The 24,806-nt window shown below is 49.7% G+C and overlaps 1 protein-coding gene across 2 annotated transcripts in view; it reads right to left on the bottom strand.

Annotated features, from left to right (window-relative positions):
* The window catches only part of RhoGAP1A (Rho GTPase activating protein at 1A), a 172,047-nt gene that overhangs the window by 32,591 nt on the left and 114,650 nt on the right, over positions 1 to 24,806 (bottom strand). The window contains exon 1 of one of the 2 annotated variants that reach the window (XM_070534549.1): positions 16,948 to 17,050. The exons of the other annotated variant lie outside the window; for it this stretch is intronic. The gene's annotated coding sequence lies outside the window, so the exon portion shown is untranslated. Of the gene's footprint in view, positions 1 to 16,947; positions 17,051 to 24,806 lie in introns of those variants that run through there. 2 annotated transcript variants of the gene reach the window in all.

The raw sequence follows: 24,806 nt of genomic DNA, 5'->3' as shown, positions 1-24,806 counted from the left end.
TTCTTCATTTTTTTTTCATTTTTCGAGGATGTGTTAAATCGTAGCATTCGTTTGTTTTGGCTAGATATACCCTCCGCCAGTTTCCTTACAGACGTACGGAACCATGACGTATGTTATGTTTGAAACATCTCTATCTTGACTCGGAGGTGCCGGGTTCAGAACGTGTGGATGACATCGGTTTAGGCTGATAAACTATCGTTCAGAAACTATTTTCGTTAATTGGAAACAAGGAAGTCGATTGGTAAAAAAGAAAAACAAAACCAAACTTCAGTATGTTTGAACTTTGTGCCGAAACCCCAGCGCCGGTCCGTCGCGGGTATTCACGGACATCAATGCATATGTCGGACGTTGTGACTCAGTAAAAGTTATCGAAACTTCCAAAGTTGAGTCTCGAGCTCCTTTAGAACACGATGTACACAACAGTAAGCTTGCTGCCACTCGTACCAACGGAGCTATTGTGACTGACCGAAACATCTGTCTGCCGTCGCAACTTCTCGTGTGACGTGACAGTCATCCCCTGTCCTGCATATAGGGAAAATTAAGATGTTAGCGCATGCGCGTGAATGCGCGTGGTAGGTATAGTTTTTCAATATACGCTCAGTTGCAAGTGAGCGCCTTTCCAGCCCCGTCTCTTACCGTACCACTTCTGCACTCGATTCTTTTTGCAAGATACGACGTACAGCCCATCTTCGCATATAGAAACTTAGATGGGATTGAGCATGCAGACTCCGCTAATATCCGTGGGTGACGTCACGGCGAAATGGGGTGCTATTCTGGGCAATCGTCAACTTTCACCACATTGCCCCATTCTGTAATGGTGGCATTTTGAACCAACCAGAGCTGACAATGTGACGAACTCAACAATGCGCGGGAACGCCAGTCGGTATCGCCACCCCCGCCTTTCGCTTTTGCGTCATATCCGGTTTATCAAGCGTCCTCTCGCGGTAAGAATGACTTTCGTATTGCAGAAAGATCACTTATACTAACTACACGGCTCAATTTATTTTTCTCTTCCGTGTCCCTCTAAAATACTGACCGGATTTTCACCCGTATACAGTCTCGCAACTCGATTAAAGCAGTCCCACTTTCCCCCGGTCGGGCCCCGCTCCGATCCCAGAGCAAACCAAACATCTCCGGCCTGCCCCGACGTCATCATCATCCACTCCGCATTACCGGCAGCGGCTCGGTTAGCTGTAGCCCGGTTCCACAGCGCGCGCCTGCCGGCGACGCATCTCTTCTTCCTGGTTCCCGGTCCTTTGTGTTTTAATTTAGCGCGAAACCCGTTCGCCCGTCCCGCTCCCCCCTCGCCCCATCCGTGGAGATCGGCAGGCGAAATAAAAGAAGACGAGCCGTTCTTGTTTACGTTCGCGCCGTCGGCGACGACTGCGAAAGCGTGCGCCGCCGCGCTCGCGGATCCTTCCTCGTCGCATATAATAGCCGACGCGGTCGTAGTATACGTCCGACGTCGTCCCAATTCTAGCGGCTGCGAGCGAGCAAGCATTGAAAAGCGAACGCAACAAAGCGAACGGGGAGAGTGAAGAAAACACAGGGATGGCAGGAAGTACCAGAAGTGGAGGAACAGATCGGTTCCGCAGGCCGACATGACGAGCTGGGTCTCTGTGTGAACCTGCGCCGCTGTTTTCCGCCACGCGCGCTGCCTCTCCCCGTTGCATTCCTTGCAATCGCGATTAGACGGGAAAAACCGGGCGATAGTTGGCTATAGAGTCGGCGACCGAAAACGTGGTGGAATTCGGCTGCCGCAAGATCTTCGGACAGCAGACGACAACGGGTTGTCCGGCTTTCCGCGGTGCTCGTCTGCATCTGCTCGCAGCGTTCGCTTGCAACCACTTGTTCCCAGTGGGCCTCCACGTTTTCGAATTTCGCCATTTTGGCGATTTGAGCGAATCAGAAAGGGCGCAGCCGCCGTGTCAGCCAATCTGCGCCGACACGGTGGCGAATTCACCAGCTTCCAGAAAGGGAGCATTCGAGTGACGACACCGCACACCATTTTGTTGTAGTTTCCACAGCTTCCACAGTGCTTCTGGAGATAGGCGGATCGAGATAAAGCGCTTTTCACCATGCTGGCTATACAACAAGATGGCTGCCACGATGACGTCAGCGCACACCTCCTAACAGCAATACGGACTCGCTCTCGTTATCATCCTGCAAGCGCCAACACCGCTTTAAATGTCTTAGATTAATCGTCGTACATAAAGCGCCAATTACGGCCGCCTTCTTGCGGGACGCATAATAAACGCCCTTCAGATCGACGTTCCGGGTCGCTCGTATAAGCTGGCTCGACTCGCAAGCCACGCGTCTTCTCGGAACTGGAGGTGTTTGTTTTAACACAACAGCGCGATGGCGTGGGACACGTCTGCCTGCATTTACGCGTACACGCACATAAATGCACAAATGCGTATACATTCGCAGCGCTCGCGCAGTGATGCAGAGCAATTGCGCTGGGTGAAATTTCGCAGGACGCCAAATAGGAGCGCGAATGCTTGCCTGCAGGGCTGTGTCCCTGTAAGTTATGACCTTTATCTCCCTTAATCAGCAGCCGGGTAAGAAAACACTGCCTCGGAACGGGCGCGAGCTCACCCGCTCAGTTGGAAGAAAGGGACGCGAACACAAAGCGTAATGAGCTTAGGCGGGGACACCGAGCCAAGACACGGCGCAGCGCAGAAGATGAGCCCGCGCAGAAAGTGGCTTCCCCAACCGGGAGAGAGATTGCAGAACATTAGGGAGTAGGGACGCGTTGCCTGATCTTGGGTCGGCGCACGCGATGGGGCTACAGGAAACGGAGCCTCGCCCGTCCGTCGAGATATCGCGAAACTGCGAGAAACGTCCCGGGGGCTCGTCGGTCTTGCCGGGTGACCCGTTTCTGCGACACTGTATAGCCAACGGCACCAGACCGCCTTAAACGAGGCGGAAGAATCAACACGGACTCGGAGCTGCGCTCCATATAGGTCTATCGAGAATACTCGGAGACAGCGCGAAAAGACACGAAGTGTTCGTTATCCAATCTCACCACGCGTCTTTTCGCGTCGTCCCCATGTATTTCAGTACCAACAACCAAGAAGCTCAGTTTGCAACCCTTCTGCAGTTCTAAATGTACACAAACGAAGAAACACGGTCAGCAGCATTAGCTGATCGTGTTTGAATTATTCATAAGCTGCATTATATATTCGTATTCCAGAAGCAAAATACGTATGTACATAGGATCCACGAAAAGTAAGAAGAAATAAAAATATAACGATGCGATACACGCAAGCTTCTTCACAATCAGAACTGTTTCCTCGTTTTGTCGTGATAAAGCAACGTTGTCAAATGCACCCAACCGCACGGTGAAAGCATCGACTATCGATCTCCAGCTTCCTTTCCTAATTTTCGCGTGCCAACAATTCAACCCGTTCAAACAACGGTGTAACGAAATTAAATTGTTAACGTCAGAAGACACGGTCGGATGGTCGAGACGAGTGCATCCGGAGAATATGTCATAACAGTTGGAATACCGTGCTTTTAAGACATCGAGCCGGGAAAGCGTGCTAATCGGTTTTCTTGTGTGCAACGATGACGTGAGTCTTCATCTGACCTTCCCAGTGACGTTAGAGCTGATTATAATAGAGGGACGGGTCGTAATGTGACAGTTCATTTAGACGGTGTAGGGTAGCGAACTTTCACCAAAGTTACTATACAGACGGAACGCTATACTCTCGCGACAAAGAATCCTCCGTTGACACGTATGTACTACCGCTGCACGCTTGGCTTATATATGTCTACTTTGCTTCAATATGTGGACGTCATGCGTAAATGCTCCTGACTAAGCTTATTTCACTACGCCACAATCTATACTCGGAATTTCAATCGGTTGTAGCATAGATTTGCGATACTATCATAAATCCCGCGTATACAGGAAGAAGCACACGCACCACTTCTTCTTTAAGCCTCGTTCACCACAGGCGCGCGCTGCAAGGTAAAGACGCGCATATGCGCTCCTTTGAGAGCGCAACACAAAGGCAGCAGAACTAACTCAGCAGTATAGTGACAAAGCAAAGCCCCTTTACACACACACACACACACACACACACACACACACACACACACACACACACACACACACACACACTATATATATATATATATATATATATATATATATATATATATATATATATATATATATATATAACACGGAGACAGCCAGACGGCCGCCCCAAATACACACGCACGGCACCAGAAAGGATATGCCGCACCTTCCTTCCGGGCCGCGAGAGATGAACGACTGGCTGTTGCGTCTGTACCTTGGTACAACAATGCCGCGCAGCGGTGTGGAAGCTACTGCTATCTTCAAGCATGACCTCAGTGATCACACGCGGCGTTGAGCCCGCCCGCACCGCCAGATATCGTAGGTCGTAGCTCAACGGTACTTCAACCTAACAGAGGTGCTGCTGCGCCCACATTGTGTTCGTGTGCAACGTACATATCGGCGCCCATGTCGTCTGCTTTCGGGAAAGGTAAACAAAGGACGCCGATGAGGCACAGGGCGAGAACTTGAAGTGTTTTGCAAAGTCCAGGGATGAAGGAGCAGAGAGAGAGAGAGAGAGAAACGCAGAGCTCTCAACAACTAACGGTCGTTAATTAGTTCACAGCGCGAGTTATATACATTGCAAAAGTATGGCACTACTTTCTACGACGCACTGCTTCCATACCTCAGTGCTTCAATACCACACAGCGCGCAGCTTCCATGCCACTGCACCCATTTAACGGACAACTCACTCGCTCGACACCGGTGACACGGGACCCACAGGCGCGGCAATTCAAAGGCGAGTACGGCAGAGAATGTTCTATTTTGTATCCTTCTTCCTTTGGTCTTCTTTTACCAACAAGTTACGACCGCTGCTCCGCAAGGCTCACGATTGAGCACAAGCGCACATACAGCTGTCGTCCATGAATGGTCGCCAGTCAAACAATGGCGCTGAAGACAGCCCTTCACGGCGAGCAGAAAGAGGAGCGGAGACAGCGGGCAGTTACTCACTGCGGGCCTCTGCGTGCTATATAGCGCGTTGGGTGCAGAGATGCGTGAGAAGATGCGTGGTGCCAGAGAGGCGGATAAGCAACCGTCACGATAGAAATCGAAATGTAAATTCAAGGGTCACACAGATATATGTATACGGCTGCCTTCGCTTCGATCAAGTGAAAGTTCTATACTTCTATTCGTTTGACATCACGCACTATCCTTTGTTTAGCATCAGTATTAAAAGAAAATGAAGCAAACTGGGGGCAACACACCTTTATGGGTTCAGTTCGCGTTATGTTCACACACCGTCATGCTTTACACGGTGTGAATGTTCGTTTGGTGGGCAAACTGAAAAGGAACTCCGTATGTTAGTCCCTTAAAAGATTGTGAGTCGAATTCGCAAAATTTCTCCTTCGTAAGTGCACTTTGCCAATGGTCAGCCGCCTTCGGTAACAGTATTCGTAGCACCAGGATTGGCGGAACATTTCTCTTACGAACAACTGTAGCGTAAAAGCGTATACGAATACGGGCCAGTCATTCACCGTGCAGCTGACTTATCATATTCTGATATATCAGGGGCGTAGCCAGGGGGGGGGCTTATGGGGCTTCAGCCCCCCCCGAAATTTTTTCGTGCTGTCCATGCACCGCCGACCAAAGCGACCCCCGGCGCCGGAAATCACTCTGGATTTTGTCTAGAATGTCTTTTTGATGCTCGAAAAGACATTTAACCATAAAGATTGCGAACTCGGGCTGGATTTCGTGGCGACGCCCATACACCGGCAGTCACATAACGCCAAGCAGTCCCATCCGAGCACAAAGTTTCAAGGGCGCTTTGATTGTGAGCGGGCTCGCCGCGGCATCTCACTGAGGCCACGGAATCTATGGAGCGCATGGATATCAATTGCGAAACTTTATGGGTATAAATATAATAAGCTCTTGATGTGAAACGTGCATTCACATTTCCAAAGTTGTGCTTTAAATTTTCAATTGCGGAACTTTGTGGCTTTAATGTTGTCTTAAACATTTGACGCCAAAGGTCCACTGACTTTTCTAAAGTCTTACATCGGAACATACAACGAGACAAGCCAAATCAACGCACTAGCAGACGAGTCGACAAAGCACGCAGCGAGGTCCAATGAGACGATGCGTTGGGGTGGTTCATTTGTGCCGTCATGTCACATAAAGAAATATCAACATTTTTTTTTAACCTACGCCAGAACATCCATGTGAAGACACTAAAGCCAGCCAAAGTAACTACGTTCTTACTTATTTTTTCTACTTTGACTTTTATTTGCCGAGGACACATTGAGCCCCTTCAATTTTTTTTTTTTGTTCTCGCTACCCTACCCGCGGGCTGCCAGAGCGAGCCAGAGCGCATATGTTTTTCTCGTATGGCCCCGACCACCGCGCGGTGCACTTCGGTGGGCGTTCGGTTTGCTCTGGCCGAGTGGATTTTCACCTGACAGAGTTTTGGAAGCTTTCTGGCTAGTAGACGAGAAAAAAAAAACAATGGTCGCTCGCTGCCATCACTGTGGGGACTCGAAGTATTGCACCGCGTTCCTTGAGCGGAACCTTTCCGGAAAGTCTTGTTTCGCCGGTGTAGGATACTGAGCAGTATGCGTATGGTTCTCAGTGGGCCAATCGTCTCATATTTACTTCGGTATTAATTCCGTAGCCCCACTAGGTGCCCGATGTAGGCATTCGATTCTGGCCAACATAGTTTCCTATGCGTTCTTTTTTTCATTTCGGTGCCTCCACCCCACAGAAAAAAAAATACATTGTTGCGGCGCAGCGAATTGTCGCATGGTGAAGGTTCGAGTTTGATACTTCTTTTACGGAAAGTAATGGGCGACGGGACGCTTCAGTTTCCGGATACGTTTATTATATTATTGCGAAAGCAATTATATGGACACTCCAGGCGCATTCCTGCTGTCGCCGTCGCCCTCACGTTTCGTATAATGTCCAAGGGTGATAAAATCGTGACAACGCGCTGCATGCAGTATGTGCGAGTGAAAGCGTAGGAGGAGAAGTGGAATGGGTGAGCCGACGATGGTGGCTCTGTCTTCTGTGCGCAAAGGAGAAAAGCGGGGAGCAAGCGCGCCACCTTCCGTGATTGTGCAACATGTTTATTTGCCTTGTTTGACAAATTACATACAGTTACTTTTTCTTACATACATAGACTCATTGGATACTTATACGTATACTTATATATCTTGTTGCGAGGTTTTGTGTATACAGGCAGTGAACTTTGTTTCCAGTGACACTTTTTTGTCCTTTATCAAGCCGTATTTTCGCATTTGTATATCCCATTGTATCTGTATTTTTAATGTACGAGGGTGAGTCAAATGAAAGTGCGCCTACCCTAACCACGCAATAATGGTTCGGTTCATTATCTGCGAGGCATGGGCGTAGGAGAACGGCATGTCTCATTTACAAAAGTGACACGCAGGAGTGAAGATAACTGTTCTTTAATGCTCTCATACACTGGGTTGAATGTGGTTGGGTCACATAATGGACACTTCAAAAGTTGAACAGCTCGGTGTCGCGAAGTTTTTGACAGCTAAAGGTGTTTCCAAAACAGAAATTAATCGCCGTATGGCTGCCGTTTACGTTGAACACGGCATTTCATTGACCACTGTGAAGCGTTGGAGCAAACGGTTTAAAGGACGTTGTAAAGACATTTTAAGACCGGGCCAAAACCATCGTGCAATCACCCCCCACACAATTTTGAAGGTTCATGAGCTGATGAAACAAGAACGGGGGATAAGCATCGATGAACTGGCAGACCGTCTGAACATCAGTCACGGTTCGGTTCACGCCATAATTCATGAGCTTCTCGGTTATCGGCTCTTTGGTGTGCAATGGATCCCTATGATTTTGATCCATCGCGAGAAGACGGAGAAGTTTCGCGCTGCCTTGACTCATCTGATCGGGTATCACAATGAGGATGACGACTTCTTGTTTGCATTTGTGATCGGGGACGAACCTTGGTGCCACTACTACGAGCCTGAAACACGGCGGCAAAGCTTACAGTGGAAACATTCGTATTTACCACGCCCAAAGAACGCAAAGGCCATCATTTCCGCTGGAAAGGTGTTGTTAACTTTTTTTTCGGTCGTCAGGGTCCATTACTGATAGAATTTGCTAAATCTTGAGAGGCTATCAATTGTTTCCGATATTGTGAAACGCCAGAACGGCAGTGTGTCGCAATAAAGGACGAACAACGTGGAAAATTGACGAATGGGGTCATCTTGTTCCACGACAATGCCTGTCCCCACGTCACTTATGTGGTTAATACAAAACTGGCAAAGTTCAAGTGGGAAACACTGCAGCATCCGCCATACAGCTCCGACCTGTCACCTTGCGACTTCTACATTTTGGGGCAACCGAAAAAAGAGCTCAAGGGAACCAGATACAGACGTTTTGAAGCAGCAACCCAAGGAGTTTTGTAAGACGGGAATCACACGACTCGTTAGTCAATGGGACAAATGTCTAAATTCTCATGAAGACTACTTTTAAATAAAGTACCCCGTTGTTGGCTCACATTCATTTGACTTGCCCTCGTATATCTTGCAGAATTCCTGCTTTTTATACGTGCCCTCTGTTGCGACTATGATTTCGGTGCAATTACTCACGATACACGACCGGTGACAGGTGGTCCTGCGTAATACATTAATACAAATTACAGCGTCATTGAGATTTTTCACTGGCCATTGCATATATACAAGAATGTAGGCACGGTTCTTAAATGACAAAGTTTCGTTGACATATTTGTCCTCAACTTGTTCAGTTCATTACCTTTTAATTTTTCATATCAGTGGCATGCACTGCTTTCCTGGTTTTGAACTGATATAGTTCTAAAGTTCGTGTGATATTTTCTTTACTTAAATAGACAAAAATATGGAACATTGATATCAGTTATTTTGGGCAAAATTTTTGGCACATACGAGTATATTCTTTTGTGAAAAAATACATATTTTATTGTTTTGACTGTGCGTAGCGTTCAAGAATTCGTTTGCAGCATCTTTGGCAATGACAATACAGTTATTATTCATGGATTTGACCTATTGACAAATTGTTTAAGAGGAAGCTTTAGCTCGGGCCCGAACCGATGCGGCCTATTCAAATACTTGTAAAACGGAGAAACGCTTTTCTTAGATAATCCTGCTAATCGCTTTTGTTGAAATTCGTTGCATTTGAGAGAGAAAGTTAAATCCTTTCAATTTCAAATTCAAATCCTTTCAAATTTTTCAAAATATTGAAAAATTTTCAATATTTTGAAAAATTCGAAAGTTTGAAAAAATAGAAGCACGACGTTTACAAACTAATAGCTATGCATGAAGAACAGACATTGTGGTTCTGTAAATGGCATCTATTATAACAGTCAAAGCGGACAAGTTTGCTGTGTCAATTTGTATCTTACGTGAATTGGTTACGTTGTGTACAAGGGTTCTGCACAAGCCGTATTTCCACAGTACCACATTTTTTTGAGATTCATGTGTGACATATCCATTTTGTCCGCTGTAGATGTACTATTAGATGCAATTCACAGAATTGTGATATCATTTTTCATTGTTGAGTCACGGAGTTTTAAGCTTGATAGTTGCGTTGTCTGAAAATTTTCGATTTGGCCAATTTTTAATAAATAATATATATATATATATATATATATATATATATATATATATATATATATATATATATATATATATATATATATATATATGTATGGGGCCAGTGGCGTAGCCCCCCCCGAACAAAATTTCTGGCTACGCCACTGTGATATATATACACCAAATTAGGTTTAGGCTGTTGGTCAGCGTTTTTTTTTTTGTTGTTGTTGTTGACGGAACAGCCAACAAAGGCAGTGTCGCTATATATGCTGACTTCCCTTGCGAACATTGGACGCAAGATATATATGGCAAATTTTCTGCCTGGCGCGGTATAATGCGTTCCACTGACTTACACCCAGAGGCAAAGTCAGACGGGATTGATTTGGTCAGTGAGCGCCGCACCCCAAGGATTATTTTTTATCCTACGGCGTTACCATTTCAGAAACCGCTCCTCCCACAACTGCATGCACGCCCATGCGCAGTAAACCATTCGCGTGCGCAGTCAGCGGCAGGAAGTACCGGTAGCGGTAGAACGGTATAACGCTATATATGCTAAAATACTCTAAAATGCTGCTAGGAGTGAATGGTCCCAGTTCCCAGAGAGAGCAGAGCGATGAATTGTGATGTAGCTTATGTGGGCTAGATTTCGCTGAAAGAACTGCGGCTCGCAGACACTCACGCGCACACATACGCACACACACACGCACAGTGAGCGCGATGACGTCTTCATATCACTGCCCGTTTCTGGAGGAAACTGTCTGCGCGGAGTACAAAGAGCGCACGCCTTCGCCTAGCCGCGAAAACGGCCAGAGCGCTGGCGCGCGTGAATCGCTTCCTCCATTTGGCCACGCGGGCCGTTTCCTTCACGAACTCTCCGGAAAGCGCAGAAAAGCCGTGAAAGGCGCGACAAAAGTGCGCACAGGTGCGCATGTGTGTGCGTCCATTTGCACCCGGCATCTCGGCCACACTGCCCCAGCAGCCGCCACAACTGGTTCCATTTCCTCGCTCGGGACTATAAATTTCGCTCCTCGCACCCGTAGCCCCTGCTGTGGACGCGCGCGCACACACACACACGGGAGCGCTCGCGTTTTTACCACGCAGAAACTATCACGACGATTCCACGTTTCCGAGAATAACGCTTCGCATACAGCCGACCCCCCCCCCCCCCCCCCCCCTCCCTTACCGGGCATGTTTTTACTACGCTCCTACCCGCCGTGAGGCCTACATTCAGAGCCATTCATCCGTGCTATTTGCGCTGCGGGAGGGCGGAGAATGACAGTTTGCATTTCACGCTGACATTGAAATGGGACCGCGCAACGTGCTCCCGGCACTATATATACTGAAACGGGCAGCGTTCCTCAATTACTCAACGTGTGCGAAGCTTTGGCACAAAGCAGGAAGCGCACGTTTCATTTCATTATGGGCCGTGTTCACAAACCTGTTCGCGCACGGTTAAAGCCGCTCACGATAACAGGCGACACCCGAACATATAATTAACCGAACATATCATTATCGAAAGCAACCGGCAAATGAAAGGTTGTTCTCGTACGAAAGAACAAGTTTTGTGGATTCTGGCGCCTGTCCTCAGCAGAACATATAAATCGCAGAACGAGTATAGGACATCAGAAGCATCAATAGTGCAAATAAAGAAATAATACCGGCATTGAGTAAACTACAAACCAAATGAATGAATGAATGAATGAATGAATGAATGAATGAATGAATGAATGAATGAATGAGTGAGTGAGTGAGTGAGTGAGTGAGTGAGTGAGTGAGTGAGTGAGTGAGTCAACGACTAGACAGTTGGTAGAAAACATTTGCCGGCAAGTGCCGCAAGGTCAGTGACCTTCTGCAAAGGCACCGTTAGAGCACGTGGCAGGCCAATGCATCGCTTGACCAAGCAACCTTTCAGGGCGCGTGCCCTGCGAGGTGTGTAAAAAGTAGGCCAGCAATCAGCATGCTCGCGTGAGGAATAATTAACGGAGGCACGGCTTCCGTATATCTACACCCGACCAGCCCTTTTCGCACTGGCCAAGATCGAAGAAGGCAGCTACACCCACTGAACAGGATAGAAAGACGACCAAAAACGCGAGAGCTACGCGCCGCAACACTCTCGCAGTAGCAAGAGGACCGACACAAGACAGCTTTAACACAGAGGAAAAAAAAAAAATGCGGGGGGATCCTTGTTTACAAAGACGAAGACCATCGTGCACAGAATAGAAAAAGTAGATTGTGCGCGATCTCGGAATGCTAGCGATTCTAGGCGAGCGGCGTCACGCACTAAAGGCTGGCGTCATGTAACCATGTTCATAAATCACATTCTTACCCACAATAATCACTACTACTACTGCCACTGCTACAACTACTGCATTATTATTATTATTATTATTATTATTACTATTATTATTATTATTATTATTATTATTATTATTATTATTAGCAGCACCAGCACCAGCAACAGTAGTAGTAGTTAGATGGTTAGTAGTAGCATTAGTATAATAGAATAATATATGTTTTCATGCTAGGGATTATGCAACAAAAATCTTGAGAACGCAAAATAACGCCCTTCCGGGAGCGGTAAGCGAGCAACTTCAAAAGCATCATAACGCCGAAAACCAGGCGGAGAGGGCTCTGAACACGACAAGTGTGCCGAAAAAAAAAACAAGAAAAAAAAACAAATAAACACGTTTGCAGTAGAGAGAACTCAGAGTTAATGCAGGTTTGGATATATACATTCACCGAGAACGTTGAAGTTTCGGTATGTGCAGGTCAACACGTAACAGACGCCACAGACACACCATTAGAAGACAGACAGCGGGAAACCTTAACGAAAGGAAAACTTCGTGACGGCTTGCGAGTACACGTCACGGCAAAGGTGGCCGCGCGTTCGTACATGCACGTGCTGAGCGCAAAAGCGAATCTGCCAGCCAGTCAGCCTCAGAGCAGCGTGCGGTGATAGAAGCGTTAATCAGGAAGCTGGAAGCGTGATTGCCGATCGCGAAACATCGCGGCGAGCAGCGGGGGGTCGCAGCACAGCGGATGCCGCCGCGCGCCAATCGCTCCCAGCCCACTTCCGAAACGAGGCCTCCCATCCTACCATATACATATACGCCGACCCCCCTCCCTTTCCCGTCACCGATGCGGATCTGCTCATCGAGTGTATGTTCATACGCACATAGTCAATCCGCTTCTACGACAACCTCCGTCGCGCAAAGTGGAGGCGTGTATGCTGCGTATACTGCGCGTTTGCAGACATTCCATTTGTTTCTTCGTTCTCTTGGTTGGGACGAAATCGAGCGCTGCGAGCGAGAAAGGCTCGCCGTCAGACGACGGAGGGCGCTAGAGGAGGTCATAGACCAATTACGACGCCCCTCCGGCTTCCACAGAGCCAAGCCTGCAGACCGGCAGGGTGACCTTTCCCCATGGAGAGAACAAAAGCAATAGAGGAATCTACTAGTGTGCGACAGACAGAAAGGAGCGAGGCAAACAGGTATACGTGTTGACGTCTCGCTTACCGCAACTCCTGACAACGGAGGACGTGAAACCTGTACTCCGTCTCGCTAACTGCGTGCAGTACAGCGAAGGCTATAATTCTCGGTGTCAGCCAATCCGTAAAGGGAGCGCGACTGCTTGTTCCAGAGAAGGGTTCGTTCTTTGCTCGCTACTTCGCTTCCAATCCTTCAGCGAAACTTCCACTCAGTCGGCGTCACGCGGAACGCGATCAGAGACGGGCGATCGAGGAGCCCTTCTTCTGCTTCTCATTTCTGCGCTCATTTGACGCGATCCATAGTATTGGCTTAGTTGCACCGCACTTAGTTGATCAGATGGAGTATACAGTACAGCAAGAGAGAACAAAACCGCAAGACGCTCGTTGTTTTCAGTTCTCTATATAGCGTGCGTATGTGCTTGGGCGTTCCACCGATTCTCTATCTTAATAAACAAAACACAAAAAGCCGAGCATTCAGCTAGTTGGGTCTTAGCCACCATACCTACGTCTTCGTAAACTTTATCAGTGCATGATGGCAAAACATAGTGTAACCTGGTTAACCTCGCCAGTTTTCTCCATCTCTCTCTCTCTCTCTACATCCCTGAGCTACGCTATGGGCGTTACTGCTTTCTCACAGAAAGATCTCGTACTGTTTTGGATCGCGAAGCAAAAGGCGCGAGCCAATCAGGTGCGCGCAGTCAGGCGAATGCGCTCGACCGTGCGCACTTCTATGCAGCGTTCTGCAGGACGCTGTATAGAACGTTCTTTGGAGCTTCCAGTCCCACAATCAGATCACCGCGAAATGTCGTACATTTTCTGGATTCAACACGCTCTCTTGAGTTCCTGTCATTCGGCACCAGGTGCCAACCAGTTCATTCTCAATTCGCGTTCAATTATGCGCACGTCTTGTAGACGTGTCCACGAATGCCTTCCCGCGCACGTGCACGTGTTGTGCGTGCGCGTGCTGAGCAGCACGGTGTTGGCTGCATGCCCCCGTACGTTTTAACTGCCGCCGACCCAGTCTGTCTGCATCACCCTGTCTGGCGCTTACGTAAGTTGCACGCACGAGCGATTACTGCGCGACGGCGGCTGCACATGCAAAGCAGAGCGCAGCGACCGAATCGAGTCCGCGCGCGCTGACAAACGACACGTTTCGAGTCGAATGCGATGCGTACGCAGCAACGCATTCGAAACGCCCTCCTTTCCCCGCGCTGCCGAGACGACTGCCCAGCCAGAGACTGATTCATGCCTCCTTGGAGTGGCGCGCGATAAAGAGCGATAGATCGAAGGAGATTAGTGCTACGTGGGGTGGAAACGAGGCATTACGTACGCGCACAAAAAACAACGGTGTCCGAAGTACGTGGCAGGGAGCACAACGCTGCCTTTTGGCCCAGTTCCCCCCCCCCCCCCCCCATATGAATTTTGGTGGACAGACGTGCTGTCTGTCTGGCCAAAAAGAAAACCAGAAAAGCTCAACACAAACTTTCGAAAGTATTGCGTACCTATACACCGCTGCAAAGCGCCAAGTTCAACCAAGGAGACAGCCAGAGAATACACAGCCCGTGCACAGAAAATCAAGAAACCGCATCCGTCTTATCCGGTGGGTTGAGGACTCCTCGAAAGAGAACATTCGACCGAGTTACGTATGAAAGAGCGCCATTCGCTCTTCAACGCAACGCGCGTTATAGCGAGGTTAAACCTGCAGCTTTTTTTTCTTTCTTTGCTTTTCTTTGAAAGTCAGGGATAATAACAAAGGCAAATGGAGACTGCGACAAGATGGCCGCATCTGAAAACGGAAAGACACATTTCCTGCGACATTCTACGATGTGCGCGTCTCGAGCAAGCTGGACCCATCGATAGCAGACAAGTTGTATAGGGCAGCTCCGCGGTGTTCTTACACACCCAATACGCGCACTCATACTGTATATACCATTTTGCTTCGCTCTGTACAGATAAGAGAGTTCGCGGTCCGCGTTTAATTCAAGTGAGCCCTTGCCCGTTCGCGTACACAGCTTCCGACAACTCCACGACTTTCTCAGGGCAACGAAACCGCACGAGAGCGCGAAGCTCAGCTTCCACAGAGGTCGTTACAGGGCGAAACGTCCCGCCTCTTTCCTCCTCGTCTCCGGCGGAAGCGTTTGCCGATCGCCCATTTTCGGGTGCGCGACCACCTGGCAACTCTAACCCTGCGAACCTCTCCGCTGCTGCTGCACGCACTTCCCGTCACAGAGCCAATGACGCGACCACGTCCGCCGACCAGCCGCCATGTAAAGAGAACGAACCGCAGAGGCCGACTGCTCCACTGCCCGGCGTCGTGTCGTTATCGCGGCGGCAGCAGCAAGCAGCACGGCTGATGAAACATCTGGGGCTCGGCGTCCCCCTGCTCTGCGACGGCGGCGACGACAGGCTGCGCGTCAAGCGGCTGTAACGCTTCTGGCAGCACCGTTTACTGACACACAAACGTAGCTGCGCGTACGACCGCCAAGCCACGCGTGAACGCGCGTCTAACACACATACACGTGCACGTGCGGTTGAAATGCGACGTCATTAGGAACTGCGGCGGCCGCGTCGTTAGGAGCACATCAACCGCGCTCGCTGTGCGCCAACTGGCGGCACCCCGCATCTGTGCGTCGTGGCGACGTCAGACGCGAGAGCCGGTCGTCGCTGCTGACCGAGGCACTAAACGCCCCAGCTGTTTCAAGGTGCGGCGCGAATTATACGAGTTTTCGAAGTCGTGCGCTGAAAAACGGCTCAAGTATAGGTTTAAGAAATGAAATTGGTCTATCATCCGTCTATTGTAAGGACTCCTTGGGATGACTGTTTATTACAGGTATGCAAACGCTGAAGGCCTCTTAAATATTAGCATCAATTTGACCTCCTGTAGGGTCCAAGCGCATGACGAAATACGATGAACACGCACGTCGACGAATCCGGTACATGAAAGAAAACCAATGCAATGTAAAATAAATATCGGTTCGCGGCAAAATAATTTGCGAGGGCTCACGTTTTGTGAACGACTTAGATGAGCACGAAATCATTTGAAACGAGAAAAGCAGATACAAAATAACGGCCCACAAAGACTCATTTAACATTCTACTCTTATCGTCCGTTGCACCGAGAGGCCGGCATCTCCCGGACAACGGCAGTGCGACGGCGGCCCATATCAAGGGCGAAGGACGCAACGGCCCGAAAAAGCAGTCCCGCGGGGACATATATCACAAATTGTGCTGGGGGGTATTTGAATAATCGATCCGCGATGCACACCAACAACGAAAAAAAAAAAAGAAAGGGCGAAGCAACGTTGCGACAACCTGTGCACTAAAGACAGTTTGCGGTCCAGCCGCTGAGGAAACGTGAGGAAACGGAAACATCACGCGTTGCACAAAGCTTCGATCATGGCATGCAGCCCACTCACGAAACCTGCGTTATACTCCAAGCGCCTGGCAAAGCACAGAACAGAGACCTGCACAGACCCGTCCTTGTATGAAAAAGGCTCGATGCCTCGCCAGGAGCAAAACGTGAGACGCGCCCATCGGCTAATGGAAGCCATTTGCAACGCCTTGCGCACGACTATGCGAATTGTCGCGAACCCCTATATGGGGGAGACGGCGGGCAGTAAGCTTATATTAATTAGCGAACGCCTTTAACGACTTCGTGTGCATGCCAAATGAAGATAAATATTCCGCGAAATGTCAAGGAAGGTAATTATTAACAATGACGGTTTAACTGCGCCGAACGACGGAATGGGTTGGTGAAGGCCGGTAATGGAACGGAGCTTGGTCGGTTAGAGGTGCCCACGCTTCTGAAAACGAAGTTCGAGATTTACAAACCTTCTCTCGGGTGTCCTGCCTGCGGCGCCTGTATAATTTTGAAGAACGGAACACCGGAGGAAGGCAAACTATAGTAAAGAGTTGTCGACGGGGGAGCTAACTTCACGACTCCGCATTCCCCACGGCCACAGCTGCGCAAGGTCGCGAGACACTGCTCGCCGTCCCACTCGCCCGTTGATGCTCGCTCGCTCCCGTGCTACGCATGACTCACGCGTCGAAACGTCATCCATTTTCTTCCTCGATAGCTTGCTTTCTTTTCTCGCAGCCAGAGAGACGAGCGGGAGGGAGCCACGAGCGAGACAAAAGAAGTACAGCTGCTGTAAAACGCAGACGTAATAGCAGACGACGAGCTGCTGCAGCAGCAGCAACAGACGGCGTAGTTCGCAAGTCGAGGACACTTCGCTGTTGTCGCGGTTCTGGAGGAAGAGGGTACGCGGTGCGCAATCCGGACTGGATCAGCACGGGTGGCCAAGACGAGGCGCAAAAGAGGCGCAGAATAAATAGTAGGAGTGCGCGCCCACAAGAAAGAACCAGATGATATGGCGGAGAGCGAGAGAGAGAGCGACGTGATGGGTTTTCCTTCCCTGCCGCTGACGACGACCGCTCAGCGGCACACGACCTTGGCGAAGGCGGTCACGCACTGCCGCGGCGGCGACAACAAAAGGAGTTAAGGCAAGCTCGCGCAGCTCGCGTCCGCCTGCGAGAGCACGCCAATCGTTCGCAATCGGCGTTTTCTCGAGTGCGCCCTGGCGGAGAGAATGAGCTGAGCTCTGCAGCCCAAAACGAACGGTTGCCATATCGCAAGTGCTCCGGAAGAGAAGCGGTTTGGCTGCTGTTCTCGACTCGGCAGACCGATACAATTCCCCTACCTTTTCCTGAAATGACATCTCAGGCCGTCGGTGATTCGAAGTTGCTGCCAACAGACTTCACGGCTTTGTTACCGTTGAACACAGAGCCGAATCATTCTGGCGATAGTGGTCTTAAAAAGCTAGTTCATTTTAACTCCTCACTAAAACGACCAATTAGCAGTTCTTTTTCTTTAACTGTTTGCATTTGAACATTGACGCCGCCAAAGGCATAACCAGCATAAGCGAGGGAAGGTTCACGATGAGTGCACTTTTAGGGGAAACGCTTCATTATATATTCAAGATTCGTTTACAGTAGCTTTAATTTGACATGATGTTCACAAGAATAATATAATTAATCTGCATTAGGATTCACCAAAAAAAGACAGTTATGCCATGCAGTAGAAGTAACACGCCCACTCAAGTGGACAGCCCCTGGACTGTCCTGACTATATAGTCTGCCCATTTATTAGCGCGCGAGTCGGAGGCTTTCCCGAAACTATAGCAGACTCATTTCCCGACTGCCAAGTTTCCTTCTCTACGTTGCACATGGATCACAAACATGGCGGAGCCGGTCGGCGATCGTTCAGGCGGAAGTGCCAACGCTACGCTTGATCAGTTTCGCGCGGTGCTCTCGCTAGAATCGATCGACACCTTAACTGCCTCTGATTGTGTATATAAAGATGAGAAGAACGAGTTTGTATTTCTTTGAACTTAATAAATCCCGTATCCTGGCCAGACTCTTAACCTAGGTCCTATTCCTACCTTACACTTTTCCATTCGCGTTTTACCATGTCCCCCACCTATTAATTCTCCACCACTACCTGCTTTATATTCTTCAAATACCTTCATCCCCGCACTCACTTTTCCTTCTCTCTTCCACTCCTGCAATATATTAGTGAAGAAAAGGAGTTCAGCGCATAGCCTCACTCAACTCTCTCTCTCTCTCATTAGCAAAACAACACATGACTGCGTGGTTCCTTTTCACGGCTGGCGGGAGTGAACTAGACTGACGCTAGTCAAGGTATGATGACGACACTGCGCAAACAACGTCGAAAAGTTTGACAAGGGTTGATACAAACACGACGAAGAATTCACATCAAGAAGCAGCACTTGATCGACAGGGGCCGACCAATTCAGGAAGCCATAGCTTGGAGGTGACGTTTCGACAAGGGAAATTGTCTTCATCAGACATCAGAGAGACGCGAGGCGAAGTTCCCTTGCCGAGAATGTTCCATTCTGCACCAGCACACATAACTGTATACGACCGGACCTATTCGATCACACTGCTTTCCTCCGTCAATCGGTCGACTTACACATCCGCGCAGCGTTCACTATACGCTCGTTCTGTGGCGAAGCCTAACCAAATGGCAATTTCTTCCTTTTCTTCCCGCTGTGTCTCCTCATCTTCAACAAAAAAAGGGTGTTAATTTTTTTGAAATGCTCTTTCGCCGACCTGAACTGGGTTTATTCGACCGTTACTGGTTATGTTGTTCATAGGGAGTCTCTGCCCTTGGAACACTGCGGAGGGAATTGAATTCCGGGGCTTCATGTACCAAAACCACGATTTAATTATGAGGCGCCCCGTAGTGAGGGACTCCAGGTTAAGGCTGACCAGCAGGGGATCTTTAACGCACCTCCGATGCGCGGGACACGGGCGTTCTTGCATTTCGCCCCTCATCCAAATGCGGCCGCCACGGCCAGGATTTGATCCCGCGACCTTGTGCTTAGAAATGCAACACCATAGCCGCTAAGCTACCGCGGAGGGTCACTGTGAAGCGAATGTCCTCTTTGTTGATAATTTTCTGTCTGATTCAGGGCGATCACTTTGCTAAAGTTCTGGCTTTCTTTTTCATCTCCTGCGATGCGTTCCCTTCGAGGGATCTCTCGTTTCTGGCTGACCTTTAATCAAGCCGTTTCTGATGCGTTCCGCGATGTTAGTTTTTGTTTTGATGCTACGAGACGGGAGGGGGTTGGGGGGGGGGGGGTGTTTTCTTTTACACCAACCGACTCCCGGTCAATCATCCCCCGCGGTGAGCACGCGCCAGCGTCCGCAGAAAAAGGGACGCAACAAACAACAACCTTTGCTCCGCAGTCAAAACGTGCCCAAAACTCCACTCCGGCACACGTCTCCCGACCTCACGCATTCGCGTACACAGCCGAGGAGGGGCCCAGAGTCGGGTGCGAGCGCAGCACGAAGAGGGTGCGTCAGTGCAAGCGAGGGTGGCCCCCCAGCCGCGGAAGGTTCTCCTCCCCTCCCCCTCTCCCCTACTCAATCTCCCACCGCGGTGGGCTCGCTGGTGCACGGGGTCCGCTCCCCTGACGACGACCACGCGCCATTCGCCAAGGGTATGAAGTGAGCCGAGCTGTATAGCCAAGAGGCAAGCGATGTGACGCGGGTCGCCGAGATAAAAAGAAAGGCCGGAGCAGAAAAGCGAAGTCGATCGCGCACGCCGAGGCACCACACGCTTCAACGAACGGCCCGCCTCAAGAGGAGCCGAGTGAACCGTGGGCGGTCAGGGAGCCACGCCGAAGGGATCCCAGTTTCGAGAATTTCTGTGCAGCGGGAGCTAACACGCAGAGATGCGCATGCGTCGAACACCGGTGTCTCGCCAGGAGTGAGAGATACAACGCTAATGGATAACCGCGCCTTGAAAGGCTTCGCGTGGGCGAAGCAACGCAACGTGGGGCGAAAGTGCCGCGGTCGTGTGCAGGGAAGAGGCAGAAAAGGGGCACTCCCTATCGGTGCTCTTATCGGCATACAACCGTGAAGTGCAGTCCTGTGATGATGACGTTTCGACGTGTATGGAGTCGACGTTCTCGTTAGCGTTCCACTGGAAGGACGAATCCTATTCACTATAATACACTCACTTGCATTCGCTTACTAAAGAGAAGAAACTTGTAAATATAAGGGAGATACAATGAACTCTGCAAATGAGTGGAACCTAACTTCACCATTTAGTGTAGAACTTTTACCTTATGAATTATATCCTTTTTGTAGGGTATACTCCCACCAACCTTCAAAATACCTAACCGGATTACGTCACTACCAGCGGACGCTTGGATCTTCACGGTCCTCTAGACTAAAGCCCCTCCATACACGTTTCCGCCGACCAGGTGCGTGGATGCAGGGGCTTTACTCTAGACCGGCGAGGAAAGCACTCAGACATTTACAGCACGAGGAGGCTCCGGCTACAGGGGTGGGCCCGCAAAAGGAACCGCAAAGTTAAATTAATGCTGTTAACGACCGAAAGCAATTCAAGGGATACGAGAGGTTTCTTAACGTGCACCCCAGGCACAGTACTCGAGAATGTCTGGTTTCCGCCCCCATTGGAACGAACGCAGCCGGGAAAAGAACCCGCAACCTTTTCCTGCAGTATCAGAATGATATAACCAGCGAACACCAGCACAGAGTGAAAGCAACAAAAAAAAAAAGAAGCAAATGGCGGCCCTGTGCGAAGTCGGCCTGCGTCGGCGGCTGCCGCAAAGAAGACAAAGCAGCGATAGAAAACGAAAGCGCCGCAAAACGGACGCGGCCAACGACCGCTTCATTGCGCGGTACCGCGCGCCGCCACACGCCCCCCGAGCAGCAGCTGCAGCAAGAGCCGATGAATTAGTAGCACCAGCTCGTTACGCCGACATTGCCCCACTTGATTAGGGGACCTGGAGCGGCCGCTCAGGCGCCTCGGTTCGCGGATCACGTAGGTGGCTTATGTCGACGAGCTCGTAGGTCGTACCGGGTGGAGCGATATGCGCCTATTATGCGCTGAAAAAAAGAGTAAACAAGCCCAGCGGCTGTGCAGCCATCCCACTTGCGTCCAGCGGTCACGTATGAGGAGTGCATGCCGTCCCCGCACGTCACGAGGTATCGATCAGCACCGTTCTCACAGGTGCTTTTGCGGTGCTTTTGCGATGGGCACGAACTTCCGCTAGAGTGTGCATGAGCTCGTGAGAATTTCAGGCAAACTGCGCTACCAGAGAGACAAATGCTCTCGTACATTACTCCAATCTCTCTCTCTCTCTCGTACACACAAGCACTTCCTTTTCCGTGCTACATAAGTTTGAAGCTCGACAATGGGTTTGATGCATACAATTCTCTTACTTCTCACCCGCCCCCCTCCGCCCCTAGACGGTAGCAAATTTACTATCGTGTCCATCAGGCCACCTTTTCATCCTCGGCTTCACTCTCGCCACAAGGCGAAGAAAACACAAAACTCTAAATACTATCGCCAATGGGATTCGAACCCACGTCCAAGCGGCGATGTCTCTGCGGCGCGTCGTAAATTGTGCGGGGTTTTGCGCACAACGAATACTCAGACTAGCACAGCGTCCCTGCATGCATTTTGGTGGCTGTGACAGTCGATACCAGCGCACGAGGACGACGTTGCGTACATCGCAAAGAAGCTGAGAGGGATGGCGAAGTCCGTTGTGACAACCCGCCGAAGTCTGCTTCTGTATTCATTTTAATGCCCTACGAAGTCAAAGTTATTCGAAACGCGAGCCCCATGTGTGGCGTATCTTGTGATTTGAGACATAAGCGCCCCCCTGCCCTTCTTTCCCAGCAAACTTCTCTGGCCCCATTAAGAAATAAAGAAAAGATAAAGAAAAAGAAGAGGAAGAAAATCTAAACGACGCGAGTTCTATTCTTTGCCCACTTTTATTTTCTGCTCCGCCTCTTTGTTAGCCATTCCCAACCGTGGTACCTGGCTTCATCCGAGACGAAGTAGATCTCCACCCTCCACCATCACTGCTGCCTGCCTTCGGGCCTGCCCACGACATGTGATTGCAGACAGAGTGGACTGAAGAAACATACCCCCCCCCCCCCCCCTCCCCTATCTCTCTCTCTCCCTCTTTGTTTACATATCTTCAATAGGTCAGGTCGGAAAGCACTGAAAACATCCAACGCGAAGCGCGGTCATTCTCCTCCGACTTCGCACACTGTTTGCGACGCGCCACCCCTGCAGAAAGCATGGTCCTCACGAAACGTGCTCGCATGGGCAGTCACCGATCAAGCCTCAAGGACGGCATCGCATGAACGCGTTCCCTGATCTCGCACAGAGCGTCCCCGCAGACTCTGGTCAAATAAAGGAAATGAAATCGCCTCCTCCATCCACCCACTCAAAAATGGGACACGAAACCGTGTATATACACTGATTACACACACTCCGTAGAGAAGAAGCGCGGAGACGAGCGGTCGGCAGGGGCTGGGGGAAGGATGCCCCAATGCGTCCGTCCACAGTCGCCCCAAATCTGAAGCGTAGCCGGACGCTTATTATCATTGGAGGGAAAGGCGCTTACACTACACTTGGCCGGTTCGGGCGAGAGTCCGTCTATCCGGGACGAAACCAAGTTCGAACCGCTTTCCCTCCGAGAAAGACTTCGCGCATCAACGAGCTACAAGGTCGCGTGCGCTCCTCTGCGTCGCCCATATAGTTGTGTGCAGAACCGTGACGCCGAGCCGATGCACCTGAAAAAGTAGGCACGCTCGCAAATGTCACGACCAGATTAAACGCACACCGCACGTGCATGGTCTACGAGGTTTGGTCTAAAATACGTTTGGTCTACTTTTGGTCTAAATGCAACGAGGACGTGAGAACGGGAGGGAACTTTACATCGGGACGTCCTCGAGAAGCTTGCAGTTATAGTATGCGGGAAGACGAGCTAGAGGGGCCCGAGCTGACCGAAAGATCGGAACATAAAGGCAGCTGGCGTTCATCCTTATTCATACGCAACGAGGTCATAAGTTTACAGCCAATGAATCAAGGACGGACAACTGTTGACAGTTAGCCCACGCGTCGTGTCCTCACTGTTCGTCCTCACTGCTTTAATAGGCGTAATCTTAGATCAAGGCCGGACACACCCAGCCTTTGTTCGGCCGTTCGCGCGTTGAAAGCAACAGCGCGAACGAGGTGTTTTTTTTTTCCTCGGGACTTAAGAGAAGCGCAAAGTTTTCGTAAACTGTCGGACTTGCAAATACATTTTACAACAATTAATGGCCACATTTCGTTCGTTCGCCATCGACTAGAACGTTGCAGCTCCACAGCGAGAGTTCACGGTACCAACTGACCTTCCCTTCGGCAGGCAAGTGTAGAAACAGAAGTTGGCGTAAATAGCAAACGCACTTAGAATATCTTCCAGACGGAAGGGGAACGCGGTGCGGTGACCTTCAGTGTGTGGCAAAGGAGTGCAGTAATCAAAGTCAGCACAACTAACGCAGATGATCGCATATTATTTTGGTTCATTCAAACGACAGGTTACGACAAGAACCACACTCGCTTTCCCCATCTCTCTGTTTCACACACACACACACACACACACACACACACACACACACACACACACACACACACACACACACACACACACACACACACACACACACACACACACACACACACACACACACACACACACACACACACACACACACACAGACACACACAGACACACACACACACACACACACACACACACACACACACACACACACAAAGACACACAAACACACACACACACACAATATATATATATATATATATATATATATATATATATATATATATATATATATATATATATATATATATATATATATATATATAGCCATAATTACCACCACCCCGAACGCCTAGAGCGTACAGATCGATAACACATCTTCGATGTTCGTTCAACAGGCTTAGGTAAGTAAATAAACACCACCAGGAAAGAAGTTCCATCAGCTGTTTTCAGTGAAGTCAGCAAGTGGACTTGAACGTTACTTTCCCAATAGCGATAAGACACGATGATGCTCGCAAGCGCGGAAACCTAAGTGAGAATGCACAGCGTATAGGGTGACCGTATGTTATCTGTGCCCGTTTCGCAGGCGCACTCAAATAAACACCAGCGCAGGGCGAAAGTCAGCAGCGCCGGCATATATAGCCCTCGCCTGACAGAGAGAGGCAGAGGAGTCACAGCAGCCGTCACATAGCTTTCACTGCGATGCACACAAGTGCGGAGGCAAAGAAAGCAGACGCT

The sequence above is a fragment of the Dermacentor albipictus genome, chromosome 2, assembly GCF_038994185.2.
Source record: "Dermacentor albipictus isolate Rhodes 1998 colony chromosome 2, USDA_Dalb.pri_finalv2, whole genome shotgun sequence".
In the NCBI taxonomy this organism is placed as follows: domain Eukaryota; kingdom Metazoa; phylum Arthropoda; class Arachnida; order Ixodida; family Ixodidae; genus Dermacentor; species Dermacentor albipictus.
The sequence above is the reverse complement of the archived record's forward strand: the minus strand, read 5'-3'. Positions and strand labels throughout refer to the sequence as shown.